Source organism: Bos grunniens, chromosome 29 (assembly GCF_055505025.1).
Source record: "Bos grunniens cultivar Pamir isolate PY7600 chromosome 29, Bosgru_T2T1.0, whole genome shotgun sequence".
Taxonomy (NCBI): domain Eukaryota; kingdom Metazoa; phylum Chordata; class Mammalia; order Artiodactyla; family Bovidae; genus Bos; species Bos grunniens.
The window spans coordinates 10562986-10578533 of NC_141193.1; the positions used below are offsets into that span (position 1 = coordinate 10562986).

Here is a 15548-nt window from a genome sequence, read left to right on the forward strand (position 1 = left end):
GTTTTCTGTGTAGTCTCCCTCAGGCAGTGAATGAAATCACAATCAGAAGCTCATTTATTGACGATTTAGTTTGAGGAATCCTAGTTTTTGGGCAGCCAGTTTTAGGCTGGATACAATCAAGTGCATTTCTCTCTCTCAGTTCAGGTCAGTCGCTCAGTTGTGTCCGACTCTTTGCGACCCCATGAATTGCAGCACGCCAGGCCTCCCTGTCCATCACCAACTCCTGGAGTTCACTCAGACTCACGTCCATTGAGTCAGTGATGCCATCCAGCCCTCTCATCCTCTGTCGTCCTCTTCTCCTTCTGCCCCCAATCCCTCCCAGCATCAGAGTCTTTTCCGATGAGTCAACTCTTTGCATGAGGTGGCCAAAGTTTGGTCATTGGAGTTTCAGCTTTAGCATCATTCCTTCTAAAGAAATCCCAGGGCTGATATCCTTTAGAATGGACTGGTTGGATGTCCTTGCAGTCCAAGGGACTCTCAAGAGTCTTCTCCAACACCACAGTTCAAAAGCATCAATTCTTCAGCGGTGAGCTTTCTGCACAGTCCAACTCTCACATCCATACATGACCACTGGAAAAACCATAGCCTTGACTAGACGGACCTGTGTTGGCAAAGTAATGTCTCTGCTTTTCAATATGCTATCTAGGTTGGTCATAACTTTCCTTCCAAGGAGTAAGCGTCTTTTAATTTCTCTCTCTAATGTACAGCAAAAGCCACGCTGTAGTCCCATGTGCTGCTAATTAGCATGGGGATTTGGATGAATGGTTAATGGCAGCCAGCTACGACAGCCTGATGCATCCAGCTTATAACAGAGAGACTCTTGCCAATGGAGTCAGAAATAGGTAAAGTCTGTCATGTTCCCTGAGTACATACCTAAGAGATTAAAAAGTTACTCTTAATAGATACCTCAGTTAAATAGAGTTGGGAGACCAGCAGGGGGAGCTCTCACACCCTGCAAGAACAGCAGAGCCGAACAGAAAGAAAAGACTCCTCCCAGGCAAGAATCCTGGAGCACCCGTTGCCATTTCCTTCTCCACGGGAAATTTCTAGACCCAGGGATCAGACCCAGGGATCATCCCAGGTCTCCCGCATTGCAGTAGGAATCTTTACTGGCTGAGCCACCAGGGAAACCCACCAACTTCCTTTTCTTCTCCATAAAAAATTATCTCCTTTCCCTTACCATGTGGGGACTTGCATATAGCTCACCATAGTGGCTGACCCTAAATTGCAATTCTCTGCTGGTCCTGAGTAAACCATCCTAGCTGGAAAAATACCTCTTTGGAACAGGAACTGCTTAAAGTTGGTGACTAAAACTCATCCTTCCCCGTATAGCCCTTGGACAGGAAGCGTTTGCTTCCTGATGTTCCTTTTGCTTTGCTCGGGGGACTTGGCTTGTCTCTGCTTTAGTCCCTTATACATGATCGTAGAGTCAAGCTCATGGATGGCAACCCCAGTTACCTCATTTAAGGTTCATAAGGAGCTCCTCTGTAGCTTCAAGTATGGAAGGTGGTTGAGTGTGCTAATCCTTTGCTGAGTTCTAAGGCGACATCTCTATTCTATTACAGAATATCTCATCTGGACTGTTCTGCCTTTTTTGTGCCCTAGGGATACAGTGTTCTTGCCTGGAGAATCCCAGGGACGGGGGAGCCTGGTGGGCTGCTGTCTATGGGGTTGCACAGAGTCAGACAGGACTGAAGCAACTTAGCAGCAGCAGCAGCAGGGATACAGAAGTCTTTTTTTTTTTCTTTTAATTTTACTTATTTATTATTTTTGATCCGGAAGATTTCCTGGAGAAGGAAATGGCAACCCATTCCACTATTCTTGGCTGGAAAATCCAATGGATGGCGGAGCCTGGTCAGCTACAGTCCATGGGGTCTCGAAGAGTCGGACACGACTGAGTGAGTTCTCTTTCTTTCTTTTCTTTCTTTTGGCTGTGCTGGGTCTTTGTTGCTGTGCGCGGGCTTTCTCTAGTTGTGGAAAGTGGGAGTTACTCTTCATTGCAGTGTGTGGGCTTCTCATTGCGGGGGGCTCTCTTATGGTGGAGCACTGGCTCTAGAGATTGGGCTCAGTAGTTATGGCTCACTGGCTCAGTTGCCCTGAGATACGTGGGATCTTCCCAGATCGGGGATCGAATCTGTGTCTGCTTTATTGCCAGATGGATTCTTAACCACTGGACCAGCAGGGGCATCCTGGGATACAGGATTCTTTTCTGTCCCTGGCTGAAGGAGATACTGTAGAAGGATTCCTACTCATTCTGTCATTAGACTATGTTCCTTCCAACTAATTATTCTTTTCTAGAAAATATTTATTTTTATTTATTTATTGGGCTGCTCCGTGTCTTAGTTTCAGCACATGGGATCTTTGATCTTCATTGCGGCATGCAGGCTCTTTAGTTGAGGCATTCAAAGTCTTACTTGAGGCATTTGAACTCTTCGTTGAGGCATGTGGGAATCTAGTTTCCTGACCAGGGATCGAACCCAAGCCCCTGCATTGGGAGTGCTGAGCCTGGTAGCACTTGGTAGCCATTGGGCCACCACGGAAGTCCCGCAATGAATGATTCTGAAATTCTAAGTACACACGACCTTTCCATGATTTGAAATTTCAATCATTGGATACTTTGGAGAAAAGGCAGCTTCGTCTAGTCCTGCAAAATCAAAGTCTATTTGACAGCTGGAAGGTGTTTGATGGCGAAAGCTCTGCAAAATCTGTTATGAATTTGCTAGCACTGCCATAACAAAGTACCACAAACCGAGTGGCTTAAATGACAAAAATGTATTGTCTCATCATTCTGGAGGCCTGAAGTTCAAGATGGGCTTGGCAGCATTGGCCCCTTCTCAGGGCTTTGAGGGAGAAGCTGTTACCTGCTGCTCTCCTGATGTCTGGTGGTTTGCTGGGCATCCTGGCACATCCCATCTCTGCCTTCATGTTCCATGACCTTCTCCCTCTGTGTTAGCCTTATCAGGCCTGAGAAATGGAATAATTCCTGCTATATCAGTAAACAAAGGATGTCACAGTCATCAGCAATTGTAACCATTATGGATGGTAAGCTGGTGAGTCCTGAGGGAACTCAGGAAGGAAAGAATACCTGCCATCTAGCAGCCATCAGACTGCAGCCACTCCCCATGGTGAGCCCTGAGGAAACTCGGGATGGGAAAACACAGTTTACTGGCCCCAGATAGGTGACATATAGGGAATATCCTACATAGGTGCATATCCCAGGAATGAGTTAAGTGAACAGAGACTCTTGTGTGTGTGTGTGTGTTATTTGGTCAGTCGTGTCCACCTCTTTGTGACTCCATGGACTATAGCCCACCAGGCTCCTCTGTCCATGGGATTCTCCAGACAAGAATCCTGGAGTAGGTTGCCATTTCCTTCTCCAACAGAAACCCTTGATTTTTCCCATACATAGGAAAGCACTAAATTCCTTAACTTGAGATATCTGGTATTTTGCTGCTTTGTGTGTGTGTGTTTGCTCTGTTGCATCTAACTATTTGCAACCCCATGGACTGTAGCCTGTCAGGTTCCTCTGTCCATGGGATTTCTCAGGGAATAATATTGGAGTGGGTTGCCATTTCCTCCTTCAGAGGATCTTCCCTACCCAGGGATCGAAAGAGTCTTTTGCATCTCCTGCATTGGCAGGTTGGTTTTCCTTTAATTCACAACAATCTTTTAATGTTCAGACTACTGCCCTTTGTTGCAGAACTTCTATGCAACCTGGCTCCTCCCTTGCCTCCTCAGAGCAGTTCTCTTAGGGCTACTTGAGATGCTGTCTCCTGGATCTGAAGTCCTAAAAATACCCATTGAATAAACATAACTCTCACCTTTTAGGCTGTGAATATTTTTCAGGTCCACAGGTCACATGGCTGTGTCTGAGGCATCCTCCTCCTGTTTCAGTGGGAGACCAATTGACATAGAGAGGTATCTTTCTTTTCCTGCCAAAGGTAGTTCCCCAACACTCAAGATGTTTACAGAAATAGGCAGAGTTTGTGCAGCCCTATGAAGCTGCCATGTGATGCAGGGGGATGGTCCCTGGACTTGAGACAAAAAACCCTGGGCCCCACCATGTGACTTCAAGTGTCAACATCCCCATCGCAAAGTAAAGGAAGTGAAACAGCCAGCTGTTTAAGGCCCCTCCAGCCTTAACGATTCTTACAGCTGCTGGGCAACTGAGTTGAAATCTCTGAATCTAGAGATGAACCCCACTCTGTGTGTCCACTAAGAGGCAGTGACTGCATTTGGATCCACTGCCCTTTGAAAACAATGCCTCACTTATTTTGTTTTAGTTGCTAAGTCCTGTCTGACTCTTCAGGATTACCAGGTGGCTCAGTGGTAAAGAATCCGCCTGCAATGCAGGAGACACAGAAGATACAGGTTCCATCCCTGAGTTGGGATGATCCCCTGGAGGAGGGCATGGCAACCTACTTCAGTATTCTTGCCTGGAGAATCCCATGGACAGAGGAGCCTGGCAAGCTACAGTCCATGGGGTTGCAAAGAGTTGGACACGACTGAAGCGACTTAACACGCATGCATGTCTGACTCTTTGTGACCCCATGGAGTGTAACCTGAGAGGACCCTCTGTCCATGGGATTTCTCACTTACTAGAAGTCAGTGAATAGGGAGAGGGGAGGGGATGGGGTAGGAATATCTTCTTAGTTTTCCTCTCAATACCAAACCACTCTAGAATAACAACTTATAAGTCATGACCATTTAGGGCAATAAGAAAAATTGTGTGTTTCCAGTTTTTAGTTTCACTGAGTATATTGCTGCTTTCTATAATTAGTTTGAATTTCCCCAGCATTGATCCCTTACCCAGGAGGAATCCTCTGTTTTTCTTAATATGTTGAACTTGCAGATCATTAACTTATTAAGTTACAGAATTTAAGATCTGGAAAGGACTCTTTGCAGCCTGAGGAAATGGACCAGACCTGTAAGTGGCTAGTTCAAGGTTATATGTCAAGTTAGTGGTAGGGCCAGGACTAGAAAGCATCAAAGTCAACTTTCTCAGCTATATGAGAGGTGATCTCTGAAGATTTAAAGCTTTAGGCTTAAGAAACTGGTGTTCTGGTCTTGACCAGAGATCTCTGCTCCCCCACAGCGGCTGTAACTAATCATTAATTTTGCTTGGTAAGTTGACTTTTTTAAAAGAGACTTTATTCTTAAGTGAATTTTTAGGTTCACAACAAACTTGAGTGAAAAATATAGAGATTTCCCATATACCTTCTGCCCCTCCATATGCTTAGCCTTCCCAGTTATTAATATCCCTGATCAAATGGTCCACTTATTATAATTAATGAACTTACACTGACACACCATTATCACCAGAAGTCTATAGACTTCTATATTTAAAAAAGAAGTCTATAGAAGAAAAAAAAAAAGAAGTCTATAGACTTCTAAGCTTAGAAGTCTATAGCTTAGACATTAGGGTTCACTCTTGGTGTTGTAGGGTTTAGCTAAAATTGTAATGATATGTATCAAAATGATACATATCAAACAGAGTACTAAGAATCCTCATGCTTTGCCTAGTCATTACCCCTGCCTACAACCCCCAACAACCACGATTATTTTTATCATCTTCAAAGTTTTGCCTTTACCAGAAGTCATATAGTTGGAGGCCCAGAATACACAGACTTTTCCGATTGGCTTCTTTCAGCTCATAATATGGATTTAAGTTTCCTCCATGTCTTTTCATGCCCTGATAGTTCATTTCTTTTTAGTACTGAATAAACCATTTTCTGATGGACTGCAGAAAATGGAATTTATCTATTATTTATCTATTCATCTGCTGAAGGGCACCGTGGTTGCTTCCAAGTAGGTTGACTTTTTGAGTGTACAAAGACAGGTTATTCAGAACTTTCCTCATTGGAATGAAATGCTATTAAGTCTCATTAAATACCATTATCTCATATTAAATCTTTGATGAAATCCATGAAAGCAATTGTTCTCTGGACTTTTGGATTTCACAAAATTGTAAATTAACAAAAAATGTACATTGTATTGATTTTACTGAGCAAATACGCATGTCTTTTAAAAAAATCTATCACTTATTATGACCCTACTATTATAAAAAACATTTTAACTCAAAAAATAAAAGAGTATGCAATCTCAGAATCCATCACAGCTAGATAAATTCCTTTTTGAAAAACACTTGCCTTGTTCTTATTTTTATCATTTTGCCCAAATCAATAGAATCCTTGTCACTCACCAAACCCAGCCCACACATCAGCCTTGGAAACCACTGCCTTAAGGAACTAGCCAATGTGACTGAAGTTCCTCTACAAAAGAACTCTTCTGCCTGTGACTGGCTCCCCTCAAGAGATGCTGGAGGTTGAACACATTTCTGGGCTGCTAGAGAAAATAGTGAGAGTGGAGAAGTAGGTCTTCTAAAGCTGAACTTGCAAAGAACTTCCTAGGAGAAGATTTGTAACTTGGATTTCTAGATGATAAAACATTCTGGAGGCTTAGGAGTCAAGTGGGGGTGGGAAAGAGAAAATTTTTCCTTCTGTGAATGTTAACCTGCTGTACCAGTAAGAGGTAGGTTAAATCCTACAGGATGGTGTAGGCAGCTACTGTGTGGGCTCATGAGTCAGTGTGCTCAGAATCAGCAAATGCAGAGAGCGCAGTTAAGGGAGAGGTAATCATAAACCCTGAGTATTCATTGGAAGAACTGATGCTGAAACTGAAGCTCCAATACCTTGGCCACCTGATGCAAAGAGCTGATTCATTGGAAAAGATTCTGATGCTGAGAAAGATTGAGGGCAGGAGGAGAAGGGGGCGACAGAGGATAATATGATTGGATGGCATCACTGACTCAAAGGACATGAGTTTGAGCAAACTCTGGGAGATAGTGAAGGACAGGGAAGCCTGGTGTACTGCAGTCCATGGAGTAGCAAAGAGTCGGACATGACTGAGTGACTGAAAAACAACAAAAATCATCCCCAGGAGAAACCTGAGACACTGGAATTCCTGTTTTTATTTACTCAGTGGCTCTTTGGCAAAGGGACTAATCCCTGTGCGCAGTTTTAAAGGACATTGTATGACTATTAGCAATAGTCACTCAGATAATGCTGGCTTTTCTTTTCTTCTCTTTAAACAAGATTCCAGCTTTTTTTGGTTTTGTTTTACTGTACTACATGGTATGTGGGATCTTAGTTCCCTCACCAGGGATGGGACCTATGACCCCTGCACTGAGGGCATGGAGTCTTAACCACCGGACCACCAGGGAAGTCCCTCCAGCTTTTTCTCTTTTTAAAATATTTATTCATTTATTTATTTAGCTGCACCAGGTCTTAGTTGTGGCATGTGGGATCTTTTTCGCCACTGGACTCCCAAGGAAGTCCCAAGATTCCAGTTTTAACAAGCAACATGTTCCTGACAGCAGTTAGCATTCTTCACTTTATCTGTCTCTTATATTATATTGTCTGAAAAAAAGACATACTTAAAAAAAAAAAAAAAAAAAAAACTTCATCCTCTTGCAAGATTTACTGGGTATATACAAGTCAGAGTATGATTCCCAACACCTTTCAGTCATAAGACTGTACTTATATTCTGTTTTACCAATAATGACCCATTTTGCTCTCTCTTGTAGACTCTGCCTCTTTTCTTCAAAGAGCCAAATAAAAGTGAATCTTGGACTCTTCCCAGAGAGTAGGGGCATTCCGGGCACTCCCTGGGCACTGTGTGTGCTCTGGAATAAAGTAGGAGCCCAGGGAATTTCTACCTACAAGGACCAGGAAAGCACGAGCACCTGAAGGGGAAGGGGTTTGTGCCATGACGTCTCTCCAGAACTTGGAGTTATGCCTGAAAATCTCATTTCCTCGGAAAAGTTTAACCAGGGGGAGAGGGTGAAATAAGGAAAAAAAAAAAAACTGTTTGAACTTTCCTGGTGATCCTGTGGTTAAGCATCCACGTTGCAAAGCAGGGGACATGGGTTCAATGCCTGGTCAGGAAACTTAAGATCCCACATGCTGCGGAGCCACTAAGCCTGCACAAGGAAAGATCCCAACTAAGACCTGATGCAGCCAAATAAATGAATTTTTTTAAAAAAAGAAAAAACTTTAAGATTATAAAGTTTCTGCTACACTAAGAAGCTCTGGTGGGTTAGTACATATTTTCCCAAAGATAAGTACATATTACTCGCAAAACCTTTTTCACCAGGTAGGCTGTTAGGAATGTTCTATAATCTTTCAGGAGAATGGTAGAGTCATTCTACTATTCCTGCAACCCGAGTTTTTGTCACCTTGAGAGCTGTGATTTTTTCCACTCACATAGGAACTGGGGACTGAGAGCTCTGATGTTTGACCACGAGGTTTTTACATAATTAAAATAAAAATTTTAAGATAAACTATAAAGTGAAAGAAAATATTTACAAATAGGGCACATTCATTGTAGGAACTTTGAGACAAACAGAAATAGGAAGTGATCGCTAACCTCACCACCTCATCACACTGTGGCTGTATTTCTTCCTACGACTCCTTCTGGGTTTTTTTTTTTAGGCACAACTGTAACCATGGCATCCTTCAGTTCCGTTCAGTCACTCAGTCATGTCCGACTCTCTGTGACCCCATGGACTGCAGCACGCCAGGCTTCCCTGTCCATCACCAACTCCTGGAGCTTGCTCAAACTTATGTCCATCGAGTCAGTGATGCCATCCAACCATCTCATTCTCTGTCGTCCCCTTCTCCTTCAATCTCTCCCAGCATCAGGGTCTTTTCTAGTGAGTCAGCTCTTTGCATCAGGTGGCCAAAGTATTGGAGTTTCAGCTTCAGCATCAGTCCTTCCAATGAATATTCAAGACTGATCTCCTTTAGGATTGGCTAGTTTGATCTCCTTGCAGTCCAAAGGACTCTCAAGAGTCTTCTCCAACATCACAGTTCAAAAGCATCAATTCTTCGGTGCTCAGTTTTGTTTATAGTCCAGCTCTCACATCCATACGTGACTCCTGGAAAAACCATTCCTAACCACCTCATATTCTTTCATCAAGTGTGTGTGTGTGTGTGTATTTTACCATGTCACCACTCCATGAGCCTCACTTTTACTGCCTATGAAATTGCTTCCTGTGAGTGGCACATGTCAGTTAATATTTCCTTGTTGAGCTTGAGAACAATACAGTTTTTATTGTTGTTACTCACTGGAAACTCCTGAAAGGATTCATTCTGCCAGGCCCTTGCCTATGTTGCTGCTGCTGCTGCTGCTAAGTCGCTTCACTCGTGTCCGACTCTGTGCGACCCCATAGACGGCAGCCCACCAGGCTCCCCCGTCCCTGGGATTCTCCAGGCAAGAACACTGGAGTGGGTTGCCATTTCTGTGTTAGTCGTTGTTATACTCAAAGTCTTCAGTAATTGAATTAAAATAAGAGCTTGTATTTAATACATGTTTCTTTGATTATCAGTAAAGTTGAACACTTTTCCATATTCTTTTGTTTGCATCTTCTGTTTTGGGGACATCCTGGTTAAATCCTTCAGGCAGAACCAAGTAGAAGGATGTTTCCCATTGGTAACCATTTAGAGATTAGCAGTACATGTTCAGAGGGGCAGCATTCCACCGAGTGTGGGAGTGAGAGGGCTAAACTTTGTAGTATAATTATCAAATATTCTATTTTAAATTAGATATAGGTTAGCCTGGTTAACAATTATAAATAGGTCACATAGCATCACCAACTCAGTGGACATGAATTTGCGGAGATTCCGTGAGATAGTGGAGGACAGAGGAGCCTGGCATGCTGCAGTTACATGGGGTCGCAAAGGGTCGGACATGACTCAGTGACTAGACAACTAGGACAATAAATAGATGAAATGTTATTTTAAAACCAAAGACTAGTAAGTCAGACAGAGAAAGACAAGTATCATATGATATCACTTATATGTGGAATTTAAAAATAATGATGCAAATGGGGACTTCCCTGGTGGCCCAGTGGTTGAGAATTCGCCTGCCAGTGAAGGGGACATGGGTTCGATCCTTGGTCCAGGAGGACCCCACATGCCTCAGAGAAACTGAGCCCATGTGCCACAACTACTGAGCCCACACTCTGATCCTGAAGCGCTGCAACCAGAGAAAGCCCACACACAGCAACAGAGACCCAGAGTGGCCAAAAATAAATTTAAAAAAAAGATACAAATGAACTTATTTACAAAACAGAAATAGACGCATGGACATAGAAAACAAACTTATGGTTACCAAAGGGGAAAGGTAGGAGGAGGGACATATTAGGAATTAACATATACATACGACTAGGTATAAAATAGACAATCAGCAAAGACCTGATGTGCGGGAACTCTACTCAATATTCTATAATAATCTAAGTGGAAAAAGAATCTGAAAAAGAGTGGATATATGTTTATGTGTAACTGAATCACGTTGCTGTGCACCTGAAATTAACACAACATTGTAAACCAACTATCAGTTCAGTTCAGTTCAGTCACTCAGTCGTGTCCGACTCTTTTCGACCCCATGAATCGCAGCACACCTGGCCTCTCTGTCCATCACCAACTCCCGGAGTTCACTCAGACTCACGTCCATCAAGTCAGTGATGCCATCCAGCCATCTCATCCTCTGTCGTCCCCTTCTCCTCCTGCCCTCAATCCCTCCCAGCATCAGAGTCTTTTCCAATGAGTCAACTCTTCGCATGAGGTGGCCAAAGTACTGGAGTTTCAGCTTTAGCATCATTCCTTCTAAAGAAATCCCAGGGCTGATCTCCTTCAGAATGGACTGGTTGGATCTCCATGCAGTCCAAGGGACTCTCAAGAGTCTTCTCCAACACCACAGTTCAAAAGCATCAATTCTTCGGCACTCAGCCTTCTTCACAGTCCAACTCTCACATCCATACATGACCACTGGAAAAACCATAGCCTTGACTAGACAGACATTTGTTGGGAAAGTAATGTCTCTGCTTTTGAATATGCTATCTAGGTTGGTCATAACTTTTCTTCCAAGGAGTAAGCGTCTTTTAATTTCATGGCTGCAGTCACCATCTGTAGTGATTTTGGAGCCCCAAAAAATAAAGTCTGACACTGTTTCCAACTGTTTCTCCATCTATTTCCCATAAAGTGATGGGACCGGATGCATGATCTTCGTTTTCTGAATGTTGAGCTTTAAGCCAACTTTTTCACTCTCCACTGTCACTTTCATCAAGAGGCTTTTTAGTTCCTCTTCACTTTCTGCCATAAGGGTGACAATATACAGCCTTACGTACTCCTTTTCTTATTTGGAACCAGTCTGTTGTTCCATGTCCACTTATAACTATTGCTTCGTGACCTGCATACAAATTTCTCAAGAGGCAGATCAGGTGGTCTGGTATTCCCATCTCTTTCAGAATTTTCCACAGTTTATTGTGATCCACACAGTCAAAGGCTTTGACATAGTCAATAAAGCAGAAATAGATGCTTTTCTGGAACTCTCTTGCTTTTTCCATGATCCAGCAGATGTTGGCAATTTGATCTCTGGTTCCTCTGCCTTTTCTAAAACCAGCTTGAACATTAGGAAGTTCACGGTTCACATATTGCTGAAGCCTGGCTTGGGGAATTTTGAGCATTACTTTACTAGTGTGTGAGATGAGTGCAATTGTGCAGTAGTTTGAGCATTCTTTGGCATTGCCTTTCTTTGGGATTGGAATGAAAACTGACCTTTTCCAGTCCTGTGGCCACTACTGAGTTTTCCAAATTTGCTGGCATATTGAGTGCAGCACTTTCACAGCATCATCTTTCAGGATTTGGAATAGCTCCACTGGAATTCCATCACCTCCACTAGCTTTGTTCATAGTGATGCTTTCTAAGGCCCACTTGACTTCACATTCCAGGATGTCTGGCTCTAGGTCAGTGATCACACCATCGTGATTATCTGGGTCATGAAGATCTTTTTTGTACAGTTCTTCTGTGTATTCTTGCCATCTCTTCTTAATATCTTCTGCTTCTGTTAGGTCCATACCATTTCTGTCCTTTATCGAGCCCATCTTAGCCCAATGTAAAATAAAAATTAAATTTAAAAATAAAATGAAACACTGAAACACCTCCCCTTCTTTATTCTCAGAGTAGTTTTAATTTGGTTCAGTACATGTTGGATCTTCCCTGTAGCTCAGATGGTAAAGAATCTGCCTTCAATGCAGGAGACCTGGGTTCGATCCCTGGGTTGGGAAGATTCTCTGGAGAAGGGAATGGCAATCCACTCCAGTATTCTTGCCTGAAGAATCCCATGGACAGAGGAGCCTGGTGGGCTACAGTTTGCGGGGTCACAAAGAGTCGGACACGACTGAGCGACTAGCACTACTACACGTACTTGACATTGTTTAACACGTTTAACGTGTCTCCACGTGAACTGAACTGGTTAGCTTTTGTCTGCTTCCTCCCATGGTCAGTGAAGACCAGAAAGCAGTGACACACAGTGCTGTTAATTGAAGGCTTCTCAGAATAAAAGATTCACATATTGAAATACTCCAAGTATAACTCCTTTTCTACTGCTGTTGAGATGTCCTTCCTGTGGTTTGAAGGCTTTCTGACTGACTTTCCCTTCAGATTTCTGACCTCACACTTCCGTCACATTGTGCCCTTTCTTTGCAACTTTTCAGCTTATCAGTACCATAAACTCTTTCTCAGACACTGTATATTTGCTTTATATTACTAACATCTCCTGATACTGCCTGTACCAGGCATGGGGCTTAGTACTTTTCAGGCATTACTCAATCCTTACAACACCCTATATGGTAGTTACTAGCATCATCTCCATTTTACAAATATGCGCAGGGTCTCAAAGAGATGAGCCAACTAGCCCTGGACCCAGAGGAGGTGGTTGGGGAGCAGTCAGGATTTGAACTCAGGTCCTGATTCTAGAAAGTGTTAAGTCACTCAGCTGTGTCTGACTCTTTGCGATCCCATGGATTATAGTCTGTCAGCTTCCTCTGTCCAGGCAGGAATTCTGCAGTGGGGATCCGTTTCCTTCTCCAGGGGATCTTCCCAATCCAGGGATCTGAGCTGGGTCTCCCACTTTGCAGGAGGATTCTTGCCATCTGAGTCACAAGAGATGCCTGATTCTAGGGCCCTTACAAAATGTCACCTCAAACTTGCAGTTTAACCTCAAAGGTCCTGGAAAAGTACTGCATTATGAAATCTCATGCAATACGGCCAAAGATTTGTACAGAGTAGATGCTCATTAAAATCCTTGCCAAGAGGCCACACGCGCCCTCTGGGATGGCCCGCACTCTGTCTGTGGAGCGTGTTTCTCTCTCAAAAAAGTACACTTCTTCCCTATTTAAAAAAGAAATCCTTACTGAGTAAAAAGAGGATCTTCCTGTTTAAAAGATTTGATGTCTTCAAACGAGGCAGTTTCTCTGCCTCTCTACAAACTATAAATTCATAGTTGAGAATTCATGGGACCATTCCCTGGGGCTACAGTGGACGAGAGCATTTGAGTCTTTGGAATGCCCTGCAAGACAATAGAACAGAACTTTTGACCTGAGAAACTTTACTATGGAAAAACTAATAAGCTGTGGATAAACTGTAAAGTGGGAATAGAGAAGGGTTGAACATTTCACACCCCTCTGACTTTCAAAGACAAAATTTTGTCCTGTTTTCCAAATGAAATTTGTACCAGATACATCTGGATTCTCTCTGTGGGTGACGTGGCCTCTCAAGACATGTTTATACACTTGACAAAGAAACCATTTCGAGCTTGGACCTTGACATTCCAGCGAGATCTTCCTGACAATGGCCTCCACGGTAAGGACCTCCCCATTTTCCTAACAAAGTCCAGACTGTAGTGTTGGTAACCTTCTCCCAAATTCAAACAGGACCTCAGCATCCTAGGACTCCCCTGGAACCATTTTGTCTATCTTTGGGCAAATTGAGCATGCTTAGCGTGTAGTGAAGCTCACCACTGTCCTTTGTTTTGGAGAGTCTTATTTTTGCCTAAGTTGTCTATCCTATACAGGTTGCTAACTGTGCATTCCCCTTGCCCCTACAGCTGCTGGTGTAAATAGCCTGCATCTCCCCATTGGTAAACAATAATAATAAACATAATTTTTAAAAGTGTAAAACAAAACTAAACAGGCTCAGTTTAAAGTCTTTGTCAGATTATTTTATTGACTAATTTCATCTAAAACTCATATTCTAATTTCTGATTTTATTGACTGCCTTAGTATTACATCTTTTCAGGGTTTCATAATGTTGGTTTATGGGCCATGTTCAGGGTTTGTATGTTTCTCCTGTCTCTCTCCTTTCATGCTCAACCCACTAGGTCTTATGCTTTTGCATTTGCCTTCCTACCATCCTCAAGGCTCTAGCTCAGAACTGGCTCTCATTATGATGGTTGAGCTGCCCCACTGAGTGATGTAGGAGGACACAGATCCAGGCATGAAGCCAGCAGGCAGCCTGGCTCACTCCCTGGGCTGCAAGATGAGTCTCTGGATTTGCAGCCTGTTATACACCTTAGCCCAGGCAGGTTTCAGCAGCAGTTTAGTTCAGCAGCCCCTAGCCTGGCCTGGTTCAGCCCACAACTTTGGGCAGGGTTCCAACTCCATCCCATCTAATTTGAGACTTTTAGTTCCCAGGACCCCTCAGGAATGAATCTGGGGCTTTCGCTGAATGTCTGAGCCTGGAGCTCTGCAGCCTACTCACCATGGTGCATTTCATCCTGCTTCTCATCTGTGGTTCTGAGGACACCCATCCCCCACCCCCCACCATGCAGAATAATGGCTCATAGAGATGTCTACATTCTAATTCCAGGAACCTGTGAATATGTTATTTTACATGCCAAAAAGGAATTTACAGGTGGGATTGAGTTCAAGATCTTGACAATGGAAACAGTGGATGTCACAGAAAGAAAGGTTTGAAGATGCTACACTGCTGGCTTTGAAGAGGAAGGAAGGGGCCATGAGCCAAGGAATGCAGGCGGCCTGTAGCATTTCCTCTGAGTCATCTATCTCCCCCTTTCCCTTATAAGGACTCTTGTGATCACATCAACTCATTTGCAGAATCCTAGATAATCTCCCCATGTCAAGATCCTGAACTCAGCCCCATCTGTGTGAAACAGATTTCCCCTGGACTCTTCAGAATAAATTCAGGCCTGGTGACACCTTGATTTTGAGCTCAGTGAAACCTATTTTTGGCCTTTTTATGGCTGTGTAATATTATATTGTATATATGTACCACATCTTCTTTTGAAAAATTTTTTTTTAATTTATAGTTTATTTTTTGAATGTGCTGCACAGTTTGCAGGATCTTGGTTCCCTGACCAAGGATTGAACCTGGGCCCTCTGCAGTGAAAACACCATGTCCTAACCACTGGACCATGGGGGAAGTCAGTGTTTGTTACAACTTCCATCAGTTCATTTCAGTCGCTCAGTCATGTCCGATTCTTTGTGACCCCATGAATTGCAGCATGCCAGGCCTCCCTGTCCATCACCAACTCCCAGAGTTCACACAAACTCACGTCCATCGAGTCGATGATGCCATCCAGCGATCTCATCCTCTGTCGTCCCCTTTTCCTCCTAAGAAACTATCTTTTTGTTTTTTTGTGTTTTGGTTCTGTTTTCTTTTTGAATATTTTAAATCTCCCCTCCTTTT

The 15548-nt window shown here is 43.3% G+C and overlaps 1 protein-coding gene and 1 long non-coding RNA gene across 3 annotated transcripts in view; one reads left to right on the forward strand and one right to left on the reverse strand.

Moving 5' to 3' along the window:
• Positions 1-4016, reverse strand: part of INCENP (inner centromere protein) — a 46542-nt gene extending 42526 nt beyond the window's left edge. The window contains exon 1 of the mRNA XM_086383511.1: positions 3822-4016. The gene's annotated coding sequence lies outside the window, so the exon portion shown is untranslated. The remainder of the gene's footprint in view (positions 1-3821) is intronic.
• LOC147342053 (uncharacterized) lies at positions 1369-15063 on the forward strand. Of its 2 annotated transcripts, XR_015157507.1 has the most exons (4): positions 1369-1468; positions 1783-1898; positions 13579-13703; positions 14527-15063. It is a non-coding gene; the product is annotated as an uncharacterized LOC147342053 (long non-coding RNA). The 2 variants fall into 2 exon arrangements; XR_015157508.1 differs by lacking the exon at positions 1369-1468 and having other exon boundaries at positions 1759-1898; positions 14709-15063.
• Positions 15064-15548: the final 485 nt, after the last annotated feature.